Here is a 27,325-nt window from a genome sequence, read left to right as displayed (position 1 = left end):
GTTCTCAACCTTCCTAGTGCCGTGACCCTTTAATACAGTTCCTCATGTTGTGGTGACCCCCAACCATAAAATTATTTTCGTTGCTACTTCATAACTGTAATTTTGCTACTGTTATGAATCGTAATGTAAATATCTGATATGCAGGATGTATTTTCATTGTTACAAATTGAACATAATTAAAGCATAGTGATTAATCACAAAAACAATATGTAATTATATATGTGTTTTCCAATGGTCTTAGGCGACCCCTGTGAAAGGGTTGTTCGACCCCCAAAGGGGTCGTGACCCACAGGTTGAGAACCGCTGCTCTAGTGTCTAGGAGATCCGCCTGCCACCAGAACTATGATTCCCAGTATTCCTGTTGCTCCCCATGCTCTGGGCTTCCGCTTCCTGTCCTGGGGCTGCCACCAAAACTACTATTCCCTGAATTCCTGGTACTCCCTGCGATCTTGGTTTTCCCTTCCTGTTCTGTCTCTGTCCTATGGCCTCCCACTCTGCCAAGTCCTCCAAGCTGCCAGCTCTCCCTCTCTGCTCTTCATCTGGCGGCTTGGGGAGCCAATTTCCCCAAGCCGCACTCTCCTCTGGCTCTCCCACTCTGCTCTCCACCCGGTGCCTGTGTATGCAAATTAACCCACCATCTTTGGGTTAATTTGCATACTCACTCCTGATTGGCAGGTGAGCATAGCAGAGGGATGGTCAATTTACATGTTTCTCCTTAGTATATATAGGATGATAAATGTCTATTTGTATAATTCTTTTTTTTTTGCCAGTGTTATCAATTTTTATTACCTTTCAGAAATATTTTACAAAAGTAATGAACGTATTTGTTCTAAAAAAATATATTTGTATAATTCTTAACACCAGATCTTGAACTATAAGCATAAAGATTAGTGACATCTTATATCTGTAGAATGCCTTATAGTACACAAGGCACTTTGTATAATGGAAGCCCTCCTAAACTAGCTACACATAGGCAATCTACTATATGAAAAAAACTTTCCATTTATTCCTTGGCACATGGAGGACTAGGGGCTAGAAGTCCCTCCCCAGCAACCTTCTCATCTTTGTGCCTCACACCAGAGCAATTTCTACCAAGTTCTGTTTGTCCTCATAACTGTCTCAGTCAGGAGTACTTGTTATTATAGTTGTGTAATTTAAATAAATATTATATAAAACAGTGGCATAGGAGTACAAAAAGAACTGTATCTATAAAATCTAAATCAATATTTCAGAAGGACCATTAAAGGCAAATCATGTCAAAAATTAATTTAAAATTGGTTGTGTGACAGACATCATTAAAATAATTGAGAAACGTCTGGAAGAATTCTACCCAGGTTGCTTTTGTAATGTCTTTAAATTATTATTTTACTTTAAAATAATAATGTTATTAAAATAAAATAATGCTAGAAATCACAGATAATACACTTTATGATTTATGAAGGGAAAAACTCATCTCCAATCAGCTGTCATGCTATGCTACAATGTCCCCACCTCCATCCCCAAAGATGTCCATATCCTAATCTTCAGAACCTATGAATGTTACCTCATGAGGCCAAAGGGACCCTACAGATGTGTTTAAGTTAAGGATATTGAGAAGGGGAGATTACACTGGCTTACCTAGTTGGACCTAATGTAATCCCAAGGGTCCATATGAAAGACAGAGGTATCAGAGTCAGAGACGAAGAAATGATGGCAGAAGCAGAGGTCGGAGAGGTGATTGCTGGCTTTGAAGATGGGAAGGGCTAGGAGTCAAGGAATGTGAGTGTCTTCTAGAAGATGGAAAATGCTAGGGAACAGATTCTGTCCTAAAGCCTCCAGGGGAGGTTGCCCTACAGCCTTGCTGACACCTTGACTTTAGCCCAGTGAGATTCATCTTGGACTTCTGAACTCCAGAATTTTAAGATAATATTGTATTGTTTCAAGCCACTATGCTTGTGGTAACTTTTTATAGCTGTAATAGGAAACTGATATGCATATTTTTAAAAAATACTTTGTCCATCCACACAAAGAGAATAAGTATACATTTCTATTTAAATTAAATTTTTGTGATATGTATGTATATTTTTAAAAAGTTTCCCATTTACCCAACTTTTAAATTAATTGAGCAACTATAGGCTCTAATTGCTTCAAAGGAGAGGACTACTTTTCTATGTGGCATCTCATTTTACCCACAGGATTTTTGTGGAATCCATTCCATAATTGCATTTATTCAAAGTTCTATTTTTGGCTCAGGTGGAGAAGGTCATTTCACTTCTTTCTTATTTTTATTATGAAAAATAGGATCTTGGACTTTTAAAACTCTAACAATGTATGATTTTAAAATTTTCATTAAACAATATGACTTACCTTTTCTCGCCTGTTTAATTTGTAGCCGAAACCCTTGGATTTATCTGTGCTTTAGCTCTGATTTAATTTGAAATTAAAGTTTGTGTGTTTCACAGCTGCTGGCTGCCTCTAACTAGGGACTTATGACTGAAATATTTGAAGAACGCTGGAATCAAGAGACCAGGATTTTAGATTTGATTGACACTAACTAGTTGGGTGTCCTTTGACAAATCTTTTAATCTCTCTGAGCCTTAGTTTTCTCATTTATAAATTATGGAGTCAATAATTTGTAATGTCCTTTTTAACTCTATATTTCTATGATTCTATAATTTTAATTCCAGGAACATTAAGCTTGAAAGATATCTGTATGTGTTTTTGTATATTGTTATGAATATTTCTTCTAAGTAGTTGAAAGTGTCTAAGTCCTATAATTTGCCTAATTTTTTCCCCTGATCACAAAACCCAAAAACTACAGTTAGAAACAAATTACTTAGTGGTTGGTTGACCCTGTCTCAGTCGTGAGTTTAGCCCATTCTACAAGACATAGCAAGTTCCCAGTCCGTTATGGACACTGGGCTGAGTATTAGGGAGAGCGCCAGCATCTCACACATGGGGAAGAATCAGGCTTGAGGACAAAATCAATTGTAACATCCCCTGGTAAGTGTTGTGACAAGGACAGAAATAAATGCAGATTATGCACAAGGGAAGAAGTGATTAACCTCAGTGGTAGTAGCACAAAGGCTTTTGAGCCTTTTTGAGCAGAGGCTTTTTGGCCAGTGAGATGCATCCTGAGGGTTCTGAAGAGCAAATTTGAGGGTTGGGGGAGCATTTCAGGTAGAGAAACTAGTTTTTTCCAAATGCAGAGGTGTGAAAGGCATAGCAGTTTGGGGAAAGGTGGAAATGTCATCATGTTTTAATAGAGAGCAAGTGGGGTCAAGGACTGGGAAAGTACATGGAAGATAAGACCGAGAAATGCCATTTTATGCCAAGCTAGAGGCGACAAGGAGTCAACAAAAGTTTCTATGCCATGCAATGACACGATCACATTTTTTTAATATATGTTTTTATTATTGATTTAAGAGAGGAAGAGAGAGGGAGATAGAAACATCAATGATGAGGGAGAATCATTGATTGGCTGCCTCCTGCATGCCCCGCCCTGGGGATAGAGCCTGCAACCCAGGCATGTTCCCTTACCGGGAATCAAACCATGACCTCCTGGTTCATAGGTCCACACTCAACCACTGAGCCACGCTGGCCTGGCACATATTATTTTTAAAGAGTGAATTCTGGCAGGTGTTGGGTGGGTACAGATTGGGTTGGTGAGTCTTTATGGAAGGGAGAGGAAAAGGAAACTTCAAGTGATACTGAATCCTCAACTAAAGCAGTGGGCTTTTATAAATGGGTGTCCTTTCCCAAAACATTGCCCCCACCCCCAGGAGAGGCTCCGGGCCATGGACCAAGTCTTGGTTTGTTTTCTAGAGCAATGAGGAATATATTACAATACAGAGCTTCTGACTATCACCACTGATACCAAGAATGTCATATGGTTAAAAAATAGATTATAAAGTGGCTCCTTATCCTCTCAAGGCTATGAATACATTGCAGAATCTACATAGCCTTTGGCATGCTTGCTTTTGGAAGGCTCACCTGAGGGAAGCCAGCTGCTCTGTAAGAAACATGGCTGTCCTGTGCGACCATGTTGTCAAAAGCCCCAGCTATATCAGAGGTCCTAGTGGAAGAGACCCTGTGTGGGGAGTGAGGGACCATGTGCATGAAGCAGCCACGTTAGAAATGGATGCTTCAGACCACCCACCCCAGCTGAGGCCATGTGGATTGAGATGAATTGTCCAACCAAGTCCTTCTCACACTCCTGAACCACAAAATTGTGAGCAAGATAAAATAAGTATCTTAAGCCCCTAAGGTTTCGCATAGAGAGATAACTGAGAAAGTAGGTTAAAGGAAGAATACAATGCAAGGAAATGTGGATGGAAGATAAGCAAGAGGTAAGATAAGACTAAAGGATTCAAAATGACCTGGAAAACTCTGAAGCTGAATTGAAAAGACAGGTGGTAGGGAGCCAAAAGCATAAAATGAAAGTAGGAAAACTGCCTAAGAGGAAAGTATGTTAACTTAAAGAAGAATGCTTCCAAAAGGAAGACAGGGATCTCAGGAAAAGGGAGCATTCAACTAGAATTACAAATTATCTTGCCATACCCACTCCAGAAGAACTGCGTAAAGCCCCAAGTAGTATAATGTGAAACAGAATCTTGGGGGAAAAAACCTTATTGATATCAGCATTCACATTCTATAAGTAATATTTATTTATTGAGTGTCCATATGGCCTAGAAATTGGTGATTTATAGTTGGAGGACACAATCCCTACCCTCATCAAACTTATAAACATATTACACCTAATTTTTGTCCTAGAATGACAATGTAGTAACCCCTCAAATAATGAACAAATATTGGAACCTCTACTTTGTAGAAAAATAGTAATATTTCTGCATGGTCAGTATGAAGCCACATCTTCAAGAAAATAAGACAAACATATCAGGAAGTTATAGAAAAGCCAAGCCTGGCCCAGCCAGCATGGCTCAGTGGTTGAGCATCAACTAAAGAATCAGGAGGCCTCAGTTTGATTCCCAGGCAGGGCACCTGTCTAGCTTGCAGGATTGATCCCTGGGGAGCCGTGGGTTGGGGGCAGCCAATCAAGGATTCTGTCTCATCAGTGATGTTTCTATCTCTCTCTCCCTTCCCTCTTCCTCTCTGAAATCAATAAAAAATATATTTAAAAAAGAAAAGTTAGGCCTGGAAGCTAAAATCTGAAAACTTAAGTGATGCGAATGTAGGGCCATGCCTTCTAGGAAACCCAAATGTAAAAGTTTGTTACTAATTGATGATGAGGTTGCAACACTGGATATATAAGAAAGTTACGCAATGGACTGGGAAAAAGCCTGCTATTGCTTTTTTTTAAAAAATAAAAGAGAGTTTTAAATAAGGAATACAGAAGTGTGTCTTACTTCATGTCTTCCTGAAAAGTCCTACATAATTAGGCTCTGCTTTAAAAACCCAGGGATATTTGTCATCACGAACCTCATAGTAAATCTTATAGTGTATTGTTAGGAAAGCAAAAGCTCCCCAGAATACATTCCTTCCTTTTTAAAAAAACATCGATTCGGATTTTCACATCCGTATTGCAGCTAAGAACAGATTTTTTAAACGTTAAGATTTACATCAGCAGTAAAGAATAAGAGGAGATACAGTCACTGAGTTCCTACTCACTTGATAGTTTTAGCCAGTTTCTTGCAGTGACAATGTTTGCTCTTCCTTCTGAAATCAGTCCAATTTATTTTATAAACTTTTTTCACTCTTACCTCCCCACCCCCTCACTGCATTCATTTGCCAATGTCCCCTTACCTGTGGCATTTTATACTTGAGGAAAACTGTGGTTGATAACAAAAGGACTGCTAATGGCACCAATTAAGAGGTGTGAATGTCATATGTTATCTTACCAGCTTTGTTACTGAACATGTTTATTAGTAATTGTACAGGTGCAGGCTTTCAAGTTCATGAGGTTAACAGTGACACGCAGCTTTGTTTTGGCTGTTTAAATATTGGAAAATCATGGGCAAAGGCTAGTCTGTGTTGAAGAACGAATAGATGTCAGTGCTGTACTTTCTCAGATGGAAAATCTTTAGATCGACTAAAAGCGATAAAAGTGACCTTCCAATAAGTGAATCTCTGTTCAGTCTATCAAAGGGCAGGTATTTTTGGTTCTCTTGCCCTCATGGAGAGGAGGGAACTTGCCTTTCTGTCCCTGGACTGTGGAATTCTACTGGAAGGTCAGTTGAGAACACAACACTAGACACGTGTAGAGTTAATTAAAAGAAAATCCTCTGTAAGGATTTCTATCAGCCCAAAGTTTCTCTAGATTAATCTCTTTCCAAAAGCTTTACTCATTTATTGAATCAGTTATAGATACATCCTTTGACTTCCTTTTTAACATTTTTGACTAATAAAATAGCTGGCTGAGGGAATCTGTTCCAGTGTCACATACCCTCAGTTTGATAGGAACAAGAGATCACTCTGCTCAGCCTCTGGTTAGGGAAGGTACAAAAATTCATTTTACAAAGGTGACAACTAAGGTCTGTGACATTACAAGACTTGCCCACGGCTATTAAACAAAGATTAACCTCAATTTGCAAAGATAGATTTTGGGAAGAGCTAACCTTCAATTTTTCTCTAGCAGAATGAGTAATTCCTAGGAGGAGCTGGTAATTTTTAGCTTGTCCTCAAGCCCACTGAAATATCTTTGCTCTTTCCATGCATCTGTAAGAGCAACTGTTGTTTTCAGTCATTCAGGGGGAAAGTGTGCGGTAAGGGCCTCTTCTATTTTTGTGGTAGACTCCACAACAAATAAAGAACGTCTCTCTGGCTCCTGGGAACCTAAACTGCAAGGTTTTGAGAACTGCTGTGCATTGGTAAAACTAGCTGGTTGATTTGAGATCAGTGCCCAGACCACATTTGAGGGATTTGATCTGAGTCCTGGTTGACCAGTGATCCCCTTGGTCTTGCTCATGAATTGCCTCACTTGTTTTTGCCCTACAGCAAGGGGGTTAAGTGGAGGTATAAATAGCTGAATGTCCAGGAGTACAGGTTGCCCTTCTCTCTGAATACGGGGGGATCAATAGAACCCTTTACCTATGATTAAACAAATGAATACAGTCCAAATTCTTAGCATGTGACTAGTACATCGTAAATGCATAAGAAACGGTAGTCATTATTGTTAGCAGCTTACTATCCTCTGGGATATTTGCATCATATATTTAATAACCACAAAAACAACTTAACATGTACATTGGACTCCCTCCAGCCTTTTTTTCTCTTTTTTTAAAATATATTTTTATTGATTTCAGAGAGGAAGAGAGAGCTAGAAACATCAATGATGAGAGAGAATCATTGATTGGCTGTCTCCTGCAAGCCCCACACTGGGGATTAAGCCCACAACCTGGGCATGTGCCCTTGACTGGAATCGAACTCGGGACCCTTCAGTCTGTAGGCCGATGCTCTATCCACTGAGCAAAACAGGCTGGGGCCATTCAGCCTTTTCTTTAGCATGAAACCAGGGACTCTTTTCCCCCTCTATTTTGCATTTCAAATCCTTTGCAGCCAGTCATGACCATATGGCTAAGATCAGGCCAATAGTATGTGAGTGAAAGTGATATGTACATTTCTTGGCCATATACTTAAAGATCCTTTTTCTTGACTATTTTTTCCTTCTCTTTTGTGCTGGAACATACATTTGCAGGAGATTTATGATTCTCAATGTGAAGTCTCAAAACCATTGGCATCAACATCACATGAGAACTTGTTAGAAATGCAGATTCTTGGGTCCCACCCTGACCTCCTGAAGTAGAAACTCTGGGGTGGTCTCAGATAGCCCTCCAGTTGATTCTGGTGCCATAAAGCAAGGACTGACAAACTATGGCCCATGGACCAAAACCACTAGGCAGTCTGACTTTATATAGCAACTAGAGGCCTGGTGCATGAAATTCGTGCACTGGGCAGCGGGGGGGGGGGGTTGTCCCTCAGCCCGGCCTGCACCCTCTCACAGTCCGGGACCCCTCGGGGGATGTCCGCCTGCTGGCATAGGCCCGCTTCCCTAAGCCGGCAGGTGGAAATCCCCCTCGCTCCTTACCACCCACCTGCTTGCTGCTCCTTACCGCTCGGCTCCCTGCTCCTTAGCGCTGCTGCAGAGGTGGGAGGGGCTCCCGCCACTACCGCTGGCTTCTGGCTGAGTGGCACTCCCTCTGTGGGAGTGCACTGACCACCAGGGGGCAGCTCCTGTGTTGAGCATCTGCCCCCTGGTGGTCAGTGCGCATGATAGTGACCAGTCATTCTGGTCGTTCCACCGTAATGGTCGCTTAGGCTTTTTTTATATAGATGAGCTAAGAATGGTTTTCATGTTTTTAAAGTTTCAACAATAATAACAACAAACAATTTGGCCTGCTTACCTCAGGACTTTCAAGCAAAGGAAAAATAAGCTTCTGTCATTTGTAAGCCTCCATATGTGGGGAACTCACAGCTGCTGAGCCCATACCCTAACTGATGCTGGTATGTAATACATGGTTCTCCCTTTCCAGACCACACTCTTAGCCAGTGGTCCATGGTTTGATTTGAGTGTCCCACGCCACATCTGTCTTGGTGGCTCTCTTTAAAGAGTCAGATGTTGGATTTGTCTAATAGTCTTCCACATAAGTGAGCCCTAGAGGCTTCAGAAAGGTTACTGGAGCTCCAAGGTCAAATTCAATCTATATGGCGAATTACACTTAAGTGTTTTCCATTGAAATAATCCCGTCAAAATAACCAGTAATCTTATACTCAATAATCCTGCACTTATACATCCTTATTCTGATATATTGAGTTAGAATGCTTGGCATATCAGCATTGACCAAGCGATCATGACCCAACTTCTGGCTGAGGCAAATAGTTTTATCTTTGTTTCAAAAGGTTCATTGAGTGACACCAGTTCTTAGTTGATAGGATTTGATGGTGTTATCTGCAGCTATTGGCTGCGGGATTTCTTTTTAAGAGGACTGGTATGATTTAGGCCTGACACATAAGACTGTTGCAATTAGGGAGATGACTAAGAAGGCTTAAATGCCCTTGTAAGGAGAGGGGTCTGTATTCCCAACTCCCTGTGTTTCCAATGCCAGGTTAGTCTTCCTGGCTAGATCAGATGGTGCAGTGGAGACTCAGCCTCGGGAAGCATTTCAGAGAAGGAAGAGAAAGGGTGATTCTGAACTACAGAGCTCAGTTGGCAAATACAGCTCTTCTCTATGTGTCTCGGGAATGTATAAACCCCAAAGCAAGCAAGGTGGGAAGCCTGACTTCCGGCGGGAGCAATGTGTCCCCAGGTAGGGCACTGCACACAGGAGCCAAGCTCAGGTTTGGGGGAGTGTGGGTGAGTGGGCTGGCAGAGGGGGCTGGGTTTGCAGGGAGAGGCAATGGCTTCCCAGCACTCCGTGAGCGCAGTTGTGACCACAGGCTCGCTCGTGTCATTTTGTGTGCAGTAATGAAGCCTGACGAGAGGTCTCCTGCTTGCAGATAGCCGGCTGTTGTCCTAAAAATGCAAACCATCGCCTCAGGCCATGGAATCGGGAACAGGCAGAGGACAGAGGCTCCGGCTGGGCACCCCACTGCTTGCCCTCCCTTCAGCACTTGCAACTTGGACCCAGAAAGCTGGTCTTTACCCTTGTACATAAGGACACAGAAGAAAGGGATTTTTTAAAGCTGTCCCAGAGGCCTATGGGATGGTTTTAATCCTGACTTTTTGTTGAGCAGATATTAAAGATGGGGGCAGGGGGTGCCTACACCAGTCCCCAAGCTCCCATGTGTTTTCTCATGCAAAATAAACCCTTTGAACTTGAAAGCTGCCTTTGGCCACCTTCCCCAGTGTCCCCCCTTCCCCCTCCACCCCATCCTCTCTTTTCTCTGTAGAGTAGCATGTCAATAGCAGACTGCCCCCTAAGTCCTTTTGTAAAGAAGGCTCCTTAACAATCTGCGGGCTGGGTGAACGCTGGGGGTTCAGCAGCCCCAGACCCCTTGCTCCACTTGAGGAACCCCCAACCTGAAGGGAACCCCTGGGCGGATTGCCAGCGTGGGGTGGGGGACCAGCTCTGGGGGAAGCACCGATGTCCAAAGACCAGAAGAAACCAGGCCTGGCCTTGAGCAGCTCTGCCTGGGCCCCAGGTGGCTGGGCAAACGGAGGAGTTGTCCCTTTTTGCAGTGTTTGTTTGTTGTTTGTTTTTGTTTTGAAATGTTGCCTTCATGCTTCCCAAGCCGCCTGCTGGTCCTGAGGCTGCAAATGCTGCCTTGACTCTTGGGGAGAGGCAAGTTTTGAGTTGTAGCTCGTCTCCCCTTGGTGCTGAGAGTCTTTGTTGCTCACCGCTCACATTTCAGAAAGCCTCCTCCCCTCTCTTGTCAGTCTCCTTGGGAGCAAACCCCTGAACCTGGGGGGAAACGCATGTTCCTTGTGCTTTTAGGCATCTATTACTTCTATGGGATTCTTGACAGAAAACAAAGGGCTAAAAAAAAAACAACCCACAACACCCTGTCGATTTTCTGCTGTCAAGGAAACAAGCTGTTCTCCCTATGTAAGGCTCTCTTGGTAAACCCAGTGGGAACTTTATTAAGAACTGATGAATGGAGTCGGTCTCTCACAGGACTCACCTGGAGTCGTTTGGAGAGCTACACTGTGAATCCCTGATCGAACATTCCAGCTCCGGTCAATGCCCTTGGGTTTCTGCAAGGCCTGGGCGAAGGGGCTGATCTGAGCAGGGCTTTTCACTGGGGGCCACTTTGCATCTCTGGGGAAGAACATCACAAATGCCTCACACCTGTATAGCACCTTCTGGTTCTTAAGCCCTTCCTCATGAACTGCCAAACTTGCCCCACCAGATCCTGGCAGGAAAGCAGGCACCAGATCCCAGGGCCAGCACACAGTTGGGGCACAGGGCAGTTGGGGCGATCTGCTGCCCTGTTAGGGTTTCAAGTACAGGACTGAGTATGTGTCACCCCTCTTGGCATGTCTCCATTTTCCTTTTGTACATTTTCCTTTTTATTCACTATAACCTATTTACTAATTATTTTTCTTAAAATTCCACCCTCCAGGGAAATTCATCAGGTTGTCCAGGCTTGGTCCCCACGGACTCTCTCTCTTTTTGGTTAAGAGCCAGTTTATCCCACAGATCCCTCAGATTTCAGGACAACTTAATAACCTTGAATTGTGGCCACATTGGTGGTACTCTGTCATTTTCAGTGATTTAAACTTTATTCTTTTAATTGATTCCAATAAAGGTAATTCGTACATTGGGGCCCACCAAAGGCCCGGCCCATGTCAGAAATTGAAACCTAATTTGAGGGCACTCACAGGAAACGCCTCATTGTCAAGGAAACTTAACACTCACCCATCTCTATCCTCCAACTCGGGAGTCAGCCAGCTCACTTACCAGAGCAAACAGGACCTCTGGCCTTAGGAGGGCAGCCCCCACCTCCCAGCCAATCATGCCTGTTTCTGAGATGCCTCTTCTAAGAGTCTCTCCAGGCAAGGGTTCTGCTGCTTGTGAGGCTCTGTACCCCCAATCCATGGATTATTTCCCTTGAATAAAGGACATCAAACTTGTTACTAAACTATAACAATTTAGCAGTCCTGTGAGGAAGGGATTCTCACCATCATTGTCAGATAAGGCAGCTGAAGCTCAGGGCAAGTTGTGACTTTGCCCTTCCCTGTCCATCATCCTGCTTCTCTCCACTCCCAGGCACTTGGGTGGCAACTAGGGTATGTTCCCAGAGGCGCAAGGCCTTCCTCTGTTTTTGTGAGGCCCGTAAACCAGCAGAGGGTTGTGATATGTACAAATAATTATAATTCAAAGTAAAATTGTATCCCTATGAAAAGAAGAAGAAGAACCAAGTACCCTATTGTTTCAGAGTAGGGAGAGATTCTTTTTGGTGGAAGGAGCATGGGGAGTGGCTGGTGAAAGCTGTGGTCTTGGCATCATAGGAACCTGGGCTGAATCAGCCTCACTAGCTGCTGGCTGCTGGCATGGGACAAATTATTTTAGATTCATTATCTGTGAAGCTGGGTTTGTTGTACTTAAAGCATTTCCATGGAGATTATGTATAGTGAGATAATGTATAGCACAGAGTGAGGACTCGATAAATGGTAGCCATTATTGGAATACTCCGCATGCATAGGATTTTGACAGCTGGAGATAGGGTGGATGATTCCTTCCTTCCTTCCTTCCTTTCTTCTTTCTTTTTTTAATGTGTGGTGAAAAGAATTTTAAGAAGGGGTAACCAGGTCAGATTTTCACTTTATGGAAATCATTTTCTGACATTTCTGACAAGGGAAAATCCTAGTATCTCTGTTTCGCAGTCCTAAAATTGCACTGTGTGGTACAAGTTGCATGCACAGAAGGTAATTACCAAGATAGTTGCAATCTGACCAGTACTTTACAAAGCACTATCCTTTCTCATCTACAGCAGTTGGGAAAGATATTGCTGTCTCCTATGGACAGAGGAGACATAGGAGCCTGAGAGGTGACGTGACTTTTTCTTGGTCACACTTTTAGTAGTCAGACGAGATTTCTCTTTCTGATTCCAGCCCAAGGCTTCTTATATCTGATTAGTGCTTATAGTATAGTATAGTATAGTATAGTATAGTATAGTATAGTATAGTATAGTATAGTAGGCATTGCTTTGAGCACTTTCTAATTTTATGTCAATTAATCCATATTGCATTTCCTTGAAAGAGTTACTATCATTACCCTACAGATAAGGGAATGAGACACAGAGAAGGTAAGTAACCTGCCCAAGGTTCCACAGCATGGTGCTGTTCCCATGAAACTGTGTCTGTCCTGGTTGGGTGCTCTCCTGTTTCCCTCCTAAGATATTTTCTACTTTGTTCCAAACTGAGTAAGAAGCAGCCTGAGATGAATAGGTAGTCAGTAGGTGCCAGCAACACTGGGCAGCTGATGTGGTCTAGAGGCAGCAAAATAAAGGTACTAGCAGCTTAGAATCAACTTAGAGTTCATCTTCCTGTCCCAGAAATAGAAATGGGTAGCAAATTTGAAGTAGTGAACAGTTCTGACTCCCCAGTATTCCAAACACACTCTCAAGGATGAGAAGTGCTTTCATAGGGGACAGCCAATGGCTCCTGAAATTAAATAAATACTAGTATCTGTCATGACTTCAGGTGACATTTGGACCATCATAAAATTAAGAGACGTGGAACCAGTCTTTCTGGAAAGATTTTTGTGAACAGACCATCTTTGTACTAAAAAAGATTCGCTAGGTAAGCCTCGGTTTTAAATAGCACTAGGGTCATGTTGACCCAACTGATTAAAATGAGAATATTCACAATGCAGTTTGGCTTTGCCTTTCTCCCTTCAAGAGCCTTGTTGTACAACAGCCTGAGCTAAACATGCTGTGTCAATCTTATCTTTTACATTTCCCGGGTGTTTTCTTCTTAGAGCGTGCAACAACCTTGTCATCATTTTAAATATTTTTGCCTGTAAATTGCAGAATACTTGATCTGATTTTAATAGGACCCATGTGTGAAATGCTTTACTTTTTTAAATCTATCATTCTGAGTCTTTCTGCTCTTTAGTACAGCACAGCTTGGTAGCGCTAGGTACGTCTTGTTGAAAGTATGTCCATAAATATGTCCCTTGCAGCATGGAACAGCTTGTTAAATTGGCAGTCCTCAGCAGTTTGCCTGGAAAAGTTTGCCTCACTTGTGATAGTCCAAATGTAGGGCAGAACACAGCGTAACTTTTTATCTAATTTTACCAATTGACATATTCTTCAAATTTTTAACTACCTCGTGTCTTTTCCTTAGTGTACCACTACCTGACTTTAAAGCGGCTAAATTGTTCTTATGATTGCCAAGTGTGGATAGGGAAATTACCTTTTGCTACTGGATATTAATTTGGGAGAAATTAAAGAATACCAGAACTTAAAACAGGGTGCTATAGCCACTGCAGGACATGCATCCCGATAGGCTGGGGCTGCTGATTTCTATTCTTGAGGTAAGATTGGTGTTCTCTGTTATGGCAAGGGAAGGGCTTGCCAATTTTAGTCTTTTGAGTTTTATTGATACACTTTATTGGCATACAATACTTAGGGTACCCTATTATTGAGACTGATATACTTAGATATTTTATTGATGTACTGATATACTTTGATTTATCATCTCTCGCTCTGGCTAGGATCCTAATAAAACTAGGGACGACAGATATAGGACTCTCAATCCAAAATGTGATGTCACAGTGATGAGCCTTCAATGCCCCACCCTTTGCCCTCATTTCTGGGAGAGGAAGTATCATCTCTTACCCCACTATGTCCATAACTCACAGCAGGCAGCACCACCTATATCTCCAGGCCTCAGATCACCAGGTAACCTTGCTTGTCAGCCTGTCATCATCCTGTGTAAAATTTGTCGGGCCTGCCCTAACCGGTTTGGCTCAGTGGATAAAGCGTTGGCCTGCGGACTGAAGGGTCCCAGGTTCGATTCCAGTCAAGGCCGTGTACCTTGGTTGCGGGCACATCCCCAGGGAGGGGTGGGCAGGAGGCAGATGATCAATGTTTCTCTCTCATCGATGTTTCTAACTCTCTATTCCTCTCCCTTCCTCTCTGTAAAAAATCAATAAAATATATTAAAAAAATTTGTCAGGCCTCATCCTAGGGGAAAGCAACACAACAAAACAAGACAAAACAAAGCAAGTATCTGAACATGGCATATGTGAAGGGACTCAGGACTTGGGCTGAGCACAACACAATGACTGTGTTTAACGGTCCTGTCTCGGTAGCCACCCCTTCCAGATGGCCCTCAGTGGTTTCTGGTGAGTGGCCTGAAGAGAATGTATTTTCTATGCTTGGATTCTGTCTGCAGATTTTTACCACTCAATAGAGGACTTGCCTATTTCTGAAGAATCTATTAGAAAATACTATTTTAGGAGTAATTTATTTTTGTTGTTAATCCTCACCCAAGGAATTTTCCCATTGATTTCTAGAGAGAGTGGAAGATAGTGGGAGAGACACACAGAGAGAAACATCAATGTGAGAGAGACACATTGATTGGTTGCCTCCTACAGGTGCCCTGACCAGGGCTGGGGATTGAGCTTGCAACCAAGGTACATGCCCTTGACCACAATCAAACCTGGGACCCTTTAGGCTGCAGATCAATGTTCTTTCCACTGAGCCAAGCTGACTAGGATAGGAGTAATTTTTGAAGAAAGCCTTCTTAGGAATTCAAAGTAGACTTCCTATAAATGACACCCAACTGTCTATCTCCTTTTTAAACATGCTTTCCAGGCTGCAGGTGGGTGAGGACCCCTGCATTTGGATCATTTAAATTTTACTCGAATTATGTGGGACATTTGACCACCTCTTGTTTTAAGGGTCAAGGTGTACATTCCAATTTTCTCTTAAGATTAAGAAACAGAATCTGAAGCTCTATCTCAGTAAGTGGGGGCTTTGAGTCCCATTTCAGAGTTATGTTGGGTAGTCACTACAAGTGCACATTTCTAGAATATACTTTTAACTCACTTAAATCAGAATTGCTAAGGTAGACTCTAGGTGATTCTGAAACACATAAAAATTTGAGACCATCACCTTTGTTGTCCTGTACATAAATGGTATTCAATGCATTTTTTTGTGGCGTGAATAAAAATAATCCAGGAGAATAAAATGAAATCACTCAATCATCTATAGTACATTCTTTTTTAAAATTAAAAGTCCTTCAGGCGTTAGGTTGATTTAACCGTGTTAAAACTGTGACCAAAGACATTCTAAATTGGGGAACTGTGGTTAATAATGGAAAGAAAATTTCTTAGCTGGCATCTTGAAGAATGTTTTCTTATATTCTTGGAGGGATCTGTAAGGCACATTTAAAATAGCCATCTTGGCCCAGAGGGTGGCAGCTAGACTTGGTATACCCTGGGACAATTGCTGAGTGGCCTGAAACCCAGCACTGGCACTAAGTTTGAACCTGTATCAATCTGGTGAACTCCACTCACCCCCACTTTATGAATCACTGAGAACCTATCTCATGTGACTTGAATACTGCCAAAGGTTCTCTCAGTGACTGAGCTTAACAGGCATTAGGCAGGTGGAGGCAGGCAGAAGGGGGAGGGAGCCTTGGGGTGCCTTAGAACTATTGATGACCTGCCCCTGAGCCCAGTGCTGGTAAAAGCTGGCCTTGGTGCGCAGCTTGGTCCTTCCTGAGCACATCCAGGACCAGCAGAGGCAGCCCACAAACTGTGGATCATTTTGTAGCTCCAAACAGGTTGCCCAGAGCCAGTCACAGGCAGGTCTCGGTAGCCACCCCTTCCAGATGGCCCTCAGTGGTTTCTGGTGAGTGGCCTGAAGAGAATGTATTTTCTATGCTTGGATTCTGTCTGCAGATTTTTACCACTCAATAGAGGACTTGCCTATTTCTGAAGAATCTATTAGAAAATACTATTTTAGGAGTAATTTATTTTTGTTGTTAATCCTCACCCAAGGAATTTTCCCATTGATTTCTAGAGAGAGTGGAAGATAGTGGGAGAGACACACAGAGAGAAACATCAATGTGAGAGAGACACATTGATTGGTTGCCTCCTACAGGTGCCCTGACCAGGGCTGGGGATTGAGCTTGCAACCAAGGTACATGCCCTTGACCACAATCAAACCTGGGACCCTTTAGGCTGCAGATCAATGTTCTTTCCACTGAGCCAAGCTGACTAGGATAGGAGTAATTTTTGAAGAAAGCCTTCTTAGGAATTCAAAGTAGACTTCCTATAAATGACACCCAACTGTCTATCTCCTTTTTAAACATGCTTTCCAGGCTGCAGGTGGGTGAGGACCCCTGCATTTGGATCATTTAAATTTTACTCGAATTATGTGGGACATTTGACCACCTCTTGTTTTAAGGGTCAAGGTGTACATTCCAATTTTCTCTTAAGATTAAGAAACAGAATCTGAAGCTCTATCTCAGTAAGTGGGGGCTTTGAGTCCCATTTCAGAGTTATGTTGGGTAGTCACTACAAGTGCACATTTCTAGAATATACTTTTAACTCACTTAAATCAGAATTGCTAAGGTAGACTCTAGGTGATTCTGAAACACATAAAAATTTGAGACCATCACCTTTGTTGTCCTGTACATAAATGGTATTCAATGCATTTTTTTGTGGCGTGAATAAAAATAATCCAGGAGAATAAAATGAAATCACTCAATCATCTATAGTACATTCTTTTTTAAAATTAAAAGTCCTTCAGGCGTTAGGTTGATTTAACCGTGTTAAAACTGTGACCAAAGACATTCTAAATTGGGGAACTGTGGTTAATAATGGAAAGAAAATTTCTTAGCTGGCATCTTGAAGAATGTTTTCTTATATTCTTGGAGGGATCTGTAAGGCACATTTAAAATAGCCATCTTGGCCCAGAGGGTGGCAGCTAGACTTGGTATACCCTGGGACAATTGCTGAGTGGCCTGAAACCCAGCACTGGCACTAAGTTTGAACCTGTATCAATCTGGTGAACTCCACTCACCCCCACTTTATGAATCACTGAGAACCTATCTCATGTGACTTGAATACTGCCAAAGGTTCTCTCAGTGACTGAGCTTAACAGGCATTAGGCAGGTGGAGGCAGGCAGAAGGGGGAGGGAGCCTTGGGGTGCCTTAGAACTATTGATGACCTGCCCCTGAGCCCAGTGCTGGTAAAAGCTGGCCTTGGTGCGCAGCTTGGTCCTTCCTGAGCACATCCAGGACCAGCAGAGGCAGCCCACAAACTGTGGATCATTTTGTAGCTCCAAACAGGTTGCCCAGAGCCAGTCACAGGCAGCATCTGACAATGGCTGGCCCCAGAGTCCCTCCTAAGAGGCCCCACCAGCAACACATCCGGTGGTCAGCTTCAGACAACATCAGAGCAGGATCCAATTAGCTTAATAAGTGGCATATCCAAAGGGAGATCTCGGCAGGCACCAGACCCTCCCGAGGCAGACTCTGCTTCGTGTGGTCAGCACCTGCACAGCAGCTCGTACACAGTGGTCAGGGTTGATCCTCACAGTCAGCTAGCCAGAGGGTTGACCCCACACATGAGTGGGCCAATAGCAATCAAGACTCAATTACATTAGGAGGGCCCACATAACCCACACAAGGAACATTCCTGGAGCACTCAGCTCAGGTGACCAAGGAGATTGCACCACTGGGTCCCATAGGACACCTACTACATAAGACCACCCTAGCAAGTCTGGAAGTCATAGCCAGTCTACCTAATACATAGAAACAAACAGAAAGAGGCAGCCAAAATAGGAAGTCAAAGAAACATTCTTCAAACAAAAGAACATGAGAAATCTACAAAAAAAGTTAAATGAACTAGTGGCAAGCAATTTATCAAATACAGAGTTCAAAATATAGTAATAAGGATGCTCAAGGAACTTAGTGAAATTACAACAGCATGAAAAAGGACATAGAAACCATAAAAAGGGCCATTTGGAAGTGAAGTCCTGGACCAGATGGCTTCACAGGTGAATTTAACCAAACATTCAAAGAACTAGCACCTATCCTTCTCAAATTATTTTTAAAAAAATTCAAGAGGAAGCAAGACTTATTTTACAAGGCCAGCATTATCTTAATTCCAAAACCAGATAAAGACACTACAAAAAAGAAAATTATAGGTCAATATTCCTGATGAACATAGATGCTAAAATCCTCAACAAAATATTAGCAAACCAGATCCAGCAATGCATGAAAAAAAATCATACACCATGATCACGTGGGATTTATTCTGGGAATGCAAGGTTGGTATAATATCCACAAATCAATAAATGTGATATACCACATAAACCACATCACATGAACATATCAATAGATGCAGAAAAAGCATTTGGTAAAATCTAGCACCCATTTATGATTAAAACTCTCAGCAAAGTGGGGATAAAGGGAACATACCTCAATGTAATAAAGGCCATATATACCAGGCCCACAGCCAACATCATACTCAATGGGAAAAACTAAAAGCAGTTCCCTTGAGATTGGGAACAAGACAGGGATGTTCACTTTACCAAAATCTATTTGCTGAAATTCTGTAAAACTATTTACAGTTGCCTTAGGAAGGAAACAGTGGAATAGGGAACTAATTGTGTTGATTCAAGATAATTATGAAACACAAATGACCATTACAAGTCCCCTGACAGTTAGCTAGGGATCAGGCTCAAACCAAGAAGGGAAAAATTTAAAAAGAGCTGTGATATATTTTCATGGTAATAATAAAACTAGAATATGTACCTTAATTCCCAAGTTAATAAAGGTCATTGGTGACATTTTAGTGTTTAAATTATACCAGCTTTCCCCCCTAAGTTTAAAAAAGTAGATTGTTCTTTAAAACTCTTGAATTCTTATTACACTGACTCTGTGAGTTTTCCATTTTTTTTACTACCTTAACTGTGGAAAGTGACATATTTGGGTATAAATTGTTTTCATTTCTTTCCCATCCTCGATTTTAGTGATATTTCATGCCAGGATTGTAAGTAGAAGCCCAGATGAGACCTGGAAGCTACAAGATGTCTTGGCACAAAAGACTTGAGCAATTCTAAGGTAACTCAGATTATCACTGGGGTGTTTGCAGGCTGTCCTCAAACTACATGGACCTCTTGTTCTATTGTGATTTGATCATGCTCTATATAGACTGAAAGGTGGAGTTGAAAATAAAAAGTCAGGAGCTTCTAGTGTGAATTACCATGACATGCTAGGGGACCGAATATGATTTTGAGTCTTCTATTGAACAATGACATCTAGAAGACAAAATATTCCACCTTTGTAGAAAAATAGTCAGGCTTTAATTTCACATCATTAACTGAAAGAGAAGCTGTAAATCAACATATAAGTCCCCAAACCAGCATTGTCTAATAGAAATGGAAGGTGAACCACAGATGTAATTAAATTTTTTTCCTACTATTTACTTTTAAAAAAAGTAAAGGAAAACTGGTGAAAATACTTCAATAATGTGTTTTATTTAACCCAATATTTAAAAAATGTCATTTCAGCATTTAATTAATATGAAATTATTAAGGAGATATTGGACATTTAAAAAATTATACTAGGTCTTCACGTTTCAATTTAAATTAGCTACATTTCAAATTTCAATAGCCACATGTGGCTAGTGGCTGCCCTATTGGAAAACTTGGGCCTGGACTGTTAATCCTCCCTTCACATATGAGTTTTCTAAGAGGGACTCTTTTGAAGGATGAATTATTTCAAAGGCAATAATATTATTTTTATTGTGACCTTGGGGCTTGAAGCATACACATGTGAATGGTGAATGGCTAAAAGCAGAGTAGGGAAGCCTGCTTTCTATTGATATATGTGAAGGCTGCCCTGGGGTTAGCCCAGGCTGCAGAGGCTGAGCTTTTCCAGAGCAGTTACTTGTCCTGTTGCTACATTTACCAGGTTGTGCTACCAGGCAGTGCTGTTTGCCGTGTTGTATGGGTCTGCTGTACTATTGGACTATTGGATGGTACTTTAAGATGTCTTTACAGGGTGTTCATCCCCCTTTGCTAGTGGCTATCTCACTTAAGCCTCTCCTATAGGTAGCTGCACATGGGTCCTCAATCATAGGGGACTGGTCTCATTCTAGGTTCTCACTGTTGGCTGTTAAGTGGCGAAATGTCTTAAGGAGTCCAGTGTGAATTTCATGGCAAATTCTAATCTCACAGGCTGAGTGAAGGTTGAGCAATACCACAACTCAGTCTTTAGTTTTTAATCTCAATTTAAGTGTGCCATATCAATAATGTCTAATGCCCTAGACACTTAACAGCTCTCCTGGACGGTTTTATTTTATTTTTGGACTTCAAATACAGAAAGTCTTTGAATAAACTTAGTTCATGACACCATAGTATTGGTTTGCACCAGCTTCTCTCTTGGCCAACTGGCTGGCTCACTTGTAAGTCATCTCTCTTTCTCTCATTCTCTCTCCATCCATTCATTTTATTCATGTATCTCATTTGATCTCCATTTCTCAATTTCTCACTGCCATTTTCATTCTCCTACCATAAGCAGTCATATTAATGTGTTTGATGATATCTTTCTGTTTTCATGTGTTCATGTAAAACATTTATTCAAATATTCTAATTTATACAAGTGTCATTATACTAGATAGCTTATTCTAATTTTTAAATCATTATGGTCTATAGTTTCTAAGACCTATCAATAAAGCTGTGCAAATCCAGCCCTTTGATGGACACCATGATTGCATTCTACTTCCTACAATTGCAAGCAACACTATGGTAAACATCATGGAGGATGTCCCCCAGGGTGTGAGAATACTTTTGAGAATTATATCCAGGAACAGAACTGCTATGTCATAGGGAATATTTAATTTAACTAACTACCACCAGGCTCTTTCCAGAATGTCTGCACCAGTCTATGTTTAAATCAGCAGACATATGAAGATTTCGATATACCCATATGCTCAACAATAATGGCATTATCCAGCTTTCCAATTTTAATCAATCTAATGAGATTCTTGAAGTTATTTTTATGTTATTGTGCATGGTAAAAGCATATAATTGAGATGCAAAAGTCCAATTTTCTATTTTTTAGAAAACATTTATTTACACGATAGTTATTATAGAACCAGAGGCAATAAAGTCACTAGTGTCATATTTTAGAGAGTGAAACAGGCAAGAGAGTGAAATATGCTGATACAAGTAAATACATTCAGGATGTGTTGGGCCACTAGCCACATCTGCATTTCAGTTTATAAGGTGGAGGAAAGCAATCTTTTTTTAATAGTCATTTTTGGTCTGCGCTGGTCTTGGAGAAGTGGAATCAGTCAATTCTAAAGGAAACTCAAGACCAATACAATGTCTCTAACCAACTTGTGCTTTCTTACATTCTTTAGAAATCTTCCCCCAATAAGTCCTAGTAGCAAAACTCAAGAAAGATCGTCCATGAACACAGTGGTAACATGAGTCAAAAGGGAAAAGTAAGATGCGGAAACCAGATGCGCTAAGGGAATTGACCTAAATATTAAGCTGTCTCTTGGAAACTGGAAGGATAGCCAACACCTATACAACAGTGTGCAGTGGGTCACTGTGAACTAGAACTACTAGTAAGTCAGTGTAGATATTCAAGTCTAATCTGGTGGCTGAGGCATGGTAGGAGCCTCCAATGACGGCTATTCCAGAAGGTACCTGGATGATGGTCTCTTGGGCAATTTCTGTGTTTGAAGGAAGGCCTAATCATTGACCAAAGATATGAAAAATAGGGTCCAGGATCATCTAAAAAAGAACTGGCCAGAGCTAGGCAATTTTAGGGCCTAGTCAATTGGACTAGGGCTCAGAGCACCTGGCCACTAGAATTGAGGTCAAGCTTGGTTATTTACTCTGAGTAAATGTAGATGGTCTTAGAGAAGAGCTGGGACTCGACGACCATTTGAGGACTGAGAGCAGCTCACGCTAGACCCCAGATTTATGAACGAGAAAATATGACCAAAGTAGACATCACTGGCTGGTATAGCTGACCTTAATAATAGAGATTCTCTCTTGACCAGAGCAGCTCAGAGCCTGGACGGGGCTAAACCTGCTGGTCTAAACTCTTGTTGTGTAGAGCTGATGGGCTGGAGGAGACAGACTGATTAATACTCTAAGTTTCTTCTTTTTGGTCCTTGGAATGTTTTATTTATTTATTTATTTATTTATTTATTTATTTATTATCAATTTGGCTCTGGAATTTATTGGGGATAAAATTCAATATCTTAGATTTCCTAAAGGTCAGTCACATACTTTTGCCTCTTCTAAAGCCCCCTTTTCTTATCTAGGCCTCTCCAGATTATATCAGCATATATGGGCTTTTCTTAGAGTCAATAAAAACTCAAAAAGAAGAGGTGAATCTGAAACCATGTGAATGGGCACCACCATAGCAAGAGGAAAGTGGGGTGCTGATGACATGCATACATTGTCTTTACCAAGGACTTCTGTTATGGCCTTTTGAATCTCAAGGAGTGGGCTGGACAGAGACTGAGTGATTTCACATAGCTCTTTGGCAAGGCCTCATCATATAAAACATCTATGATCCTGTGGTTTTTTTTTTTTTTTTTAATGAACTCTACCAAGGGAATCCCACAGCATCCTATCTAATAATAGACAAACATGGTAATTGACCATACCTTTGCTATGCCTCCCATGGGCTAATCAGCACAATATGCAAATATCAACCTGTAATAATCCTATCTAATAATAGACAAACATGGTAATTGACTGTACCTTCACTACGCCTCCCATTGGCTAATCAGCGTGATATGCAAATTAACCGCTAACAAATATGGTGGCTAATTTGCATACTGCAGGCAGGGAGGGTCAGCGCCATCCCGCCTGCCCTGCTGCCATCCGGGCCTGCTATCTGAGACCCGGGGTGGTGGGTGTTCATGTGCAACCCAACCCGGGCGGCGTCCCAACCCCTGGATCGGCCCTGCCGTGTGTGCGACCCGGGGAGGCAGGGCAGGCATCGAGGGATCGGACCTGCCATCTGCCACCTGGGGAGCGGGCCTAAGCCAGCAGGTGGTTATCTCCCGAGGGGTCCCAGACTGTGAGAGGGCACAAGTGGGGCTGAGGGACACCCCCCCCTCCCCGCCAGTGCACAAATTTTTGTGCACTGGGCCTCTAGTTTAAAATAATAGCATATTTATGTCCATGCACTTAACAAACTTTCAGTGTTTATCAAATGAATGAAGGAGTAAATGAATGGCAAAAGTGTATGTGTTATTTCGTAACATTAGTAAGTGATTATGAGAAGGTGAGAACAGGATCTAAACATGACAAATTAGAGGATATATACAATAAGAAAAAAACTTACAAATGGCACGACTTGTACCCCTATTCTCTTAGATATTTATTTATAATTCGGTTTATTCTAAAATAATTTCAGAAATTGTCTTACATAGTTGGTAAACACATTTTTGGGGGGTGGGGTGGGGGTTTAAGATAGCTCTTACTTCTTGAACAAAAGCACAAGGAGGTCCTCTCACAGTTTGTTACCAACATGGGATTCATCTCTAGGCATTTACCCCTCAGCCCCACCATTCATTCATGGAGGCGGCTGCAGACTCTTCTCAGTTCCCCAGTCAGTTCTGTAAAGCCATAGAGGAGAGTCTGCAGGAAACCCTGCCCTTTTGGGCTTTGGGTCACTATCAGTCCAGAAGCTGTAAGGAGATCTGTGGTCCTCAGGGCCCGATCATTGGTTATGCCTTTCAACATCAGGCCTCAGTTCATCAATTCATGCTGGGGGAAGTTCACTGTCAAAGTGGATGGGGTTAAAATAATACGAGACTAAATATCCATGGGGTTAACAGATCATGTAGCAGGTCAATTACATAAGCCATTACCATTGAGTAGACAGGAAGAAAGAGCTGGAGCCACACACACATGCCAGAGAGGTGAGATATTTGCCTACCTTATTAGAAACAAAGGAGCAAAAATACTAGATTGTGCTAAGTGTGTGACATTAAAGGAAGATGCTGAAGTTAGCATGTGGAAAGCTTTAGTCGCAGAGCTTGGCAGATTCTGGGGTGGAGGGTACAGTCGGCTGAGGGTGTGGCTAGTTGTGTTGGGGTCAAAAGCTCCTCACCCTTCATCTTATTCCCATGTGTGTGGGGCAAACCTAGAAGTGTAGCACCTCCAGCCAGGCAAAAATAGAGAAAGTCAGGACAGGGTTTCTCCACAGGCTTTCCTCCATTGTCTGGTTACTGGGCCTCAGTTCTCCAGGCTTCATTTGGAAAAGTGGAGGCTACACCATAGTTGGAAGAGCAAGGAACAGAGTGGGTGAATCTTGTCTCAAACTCGCTTCCCAGATTGTGGTGCTTGGCGTAGAGCTACACTCAGGGCTGGGAGGGCTGTTTTGCCTTTGCCTCATTTCCTCATATCACAAGGAATTAAGAGCTGATATAGACTTTCTGCCTTTAAGGGCTGGCTAATACTTTAATTAGACCAGATCCCCTTGATTCCTGTTAAATTAGTAAATGAAAAAGTAGTTGAATGGCAGATTAATCTCTTCCAGCTGTTTTGCCCTTTTAGCAGATACTAGTCAAGGCTCTCAGAGGAAGGGGATGATTTTCATAAATAACTGACAGAAATATTTTAGGCTAACAAATTCACAGCACATTTTGGGCTGCAAACGCCATAAACGTCTGATTGGGATGATCTGTCTATATTTCAGTGTTAAAAGTAGATGGTTAGCCCTAGCCGGTTTGGCTCAGTGGATAGAGCCTCAGCCTGCGGACTAAAGGGTCCCAGGTTTAATTTCAGCCAAGGGCACATGCCTGGGTTATGGCCTCGATCCTCCTCAGTAGGGGGTGTAATAAAATAAAAATATTTTAAAAAGTCGATGGTTAAATGCCCTCAGCAAGCAAGCCAGTCAGTTTAAAATATATTTTTTAAACTTTTTATTTTCCTTGGGCAGCAAACTAATTACCCCCATCCTCCTCTCCCCTCCTCCCCACGCTATCTTGCCTCATCATTATTATTGAAATTTGGTGCTCAGCGATAAAGCAGCATCAGGCACTTCCATTCATTTGGCCTAGACAAAGCTCTGTTATTCTACATGCAACAACAGTCTCTGACGTGTAGTCCTCTCTGATTGAGATTTTCATGTTCATTTTCCTGATTTTGTGATTATGCAAAAATATTTAGCAGTTTTCAGCTTCTGAGATAGTTTTCCATCTATAAAGTAAATATCTGGTTTTAAACATTTCTGCTCCAGAATGAAATGAGAAGCAAAAGGCAATGCCCATTAATTTATAATTAAACTGGTTGGGAAAAGGGGAGCACATAGCAGATTGGTCCTCGGTGACTGATACGCTCGCTGCCACAGAGCCACCGCTGGAGGATGATTTATTATTTTTTCTAATGTTTCTCATTCTCATTTCAGCCGAGAAGGTCACCCACAAAAGGCAGATTCCGGAAAAGAGGCAACACAATTTGACTTTGAGTGGCTGCCTTTTCCTCCTTCCTTTCACTTAAATTTCAGTATTTACAGCTTGTCAGCCTTAAATTTGACACTCAGCAGACATAAACTGTATTCTTGAGAGGATTAAAGGATTATTCACTCACCAGCTTAATCAGATTAATCAGAGATTTTGAACAAGATATCTAATGCCATTCACAAGATGAGATGTGTGATCACTGCCTGCTAGTTGAATTTGGCTTGAGCACACACACACACACACACACACACACACACACACACACACACACACACACACACACACACACACACACACACACACACACACACACACACACACACACACACACACACACACACACACACACACACACACACACACACACACACACACACACACAAACGTATGCATACATATGTGCACATGCACATACACAAACTAACATTAACTTTTATCTTCCATTATATTATTATTTTAAAATATTAAAATACCTATTTTGTAATTATGATCAATTCCCTTCTAATGCCTGCTTTCTCTATTGACAGAGAAAAAAGGCTATGTGCCTATATGTTTCCTAATGCTATCTAGATTTGAATTACTTTATTATAGGTTATTTTAGTTTATTTTTAAAAATGCCTTTTTATTGTCATACCATTCTTCAAAAGACTCCCTGGAACTTTAAATAAGTCATTATTTTCATATTTTATATTCATATGAAATAACCCTTGAAATTTGAACATTACTAAATTATGGTGCAAGAATAAGAAATATCCTAAAAATAAATGTGTTGTTTTTATTATTACATTAATTATTGCTTTTCCATTCAGATTAGGAGCTTAAATTCTATTCTACATTTATTTTAATAAGCTCCTTTTCCCCCCTGCAGAAACAGGAGGCAGCAAAGACCCTTTGTACCTCAGACATATTAAACCAGGATTGGGACCAACTGTCCCATTGTATGAACTCTTATTTTAAAGCAGCCTGAGTTAAGCAGATTTTGTTGGATTTACTTTCATTTGGGTCTTATGTTATTTGGGGGATAGACATTTTAATATTGGAAATATTCTCAAAGATAGGAAGAAGCAAAATTAAAATGTGAGCCCTATTCGTCCACTATTAATCAGAATCACTTGATCCAGGAACTCCGGAGACCCCTGGGAGCAGAATTTAGCTCTGTCTCCAGACTGGCACGGTGGTTCAGAGTACAATGGATTTTGATTTTCTTGCTTTCCCACTAGAGTCTGAGTTATTCCTGACAGTTACACATTTATAAAATCTTCATTAATGTGTTTATAATATATATTGTTTGGTAATGATGCTGTCTTTAATACATAATACTGATATTGAAGCTTGGCTAGTGTCCTATATTTTTCCAAGGCCTTTCACAGAAACCCTGTGAAATGAAAGGGCAATCTAATATCTATTTTACAAATATAGAAAGAATAAGTGCTTTACCCAAGGTTAAGTGATGGAATTAGGACCAATATCCAAGTCT

Source organism: Myotis brandtii, unplaced genomic scaffold (genome assembly GCF_000412655.1).
Source record: "Myotis brandtii unplaced genomic scaffold, ASM41265v1 scaffold254, whole genome shotgun sequence".
In the NCBI taxonomy this organism is placed as follows: Eukaryota; Metazoa; Chordata; class Mammalia; order Chiroptera; family Vespertilionidae; genus Myotis; species Myotis brandtii.
The sequence above is the reverse complement of the archived record's forward strand: the minus strand, read 5'-3'. Positions refer to the sequence as shown.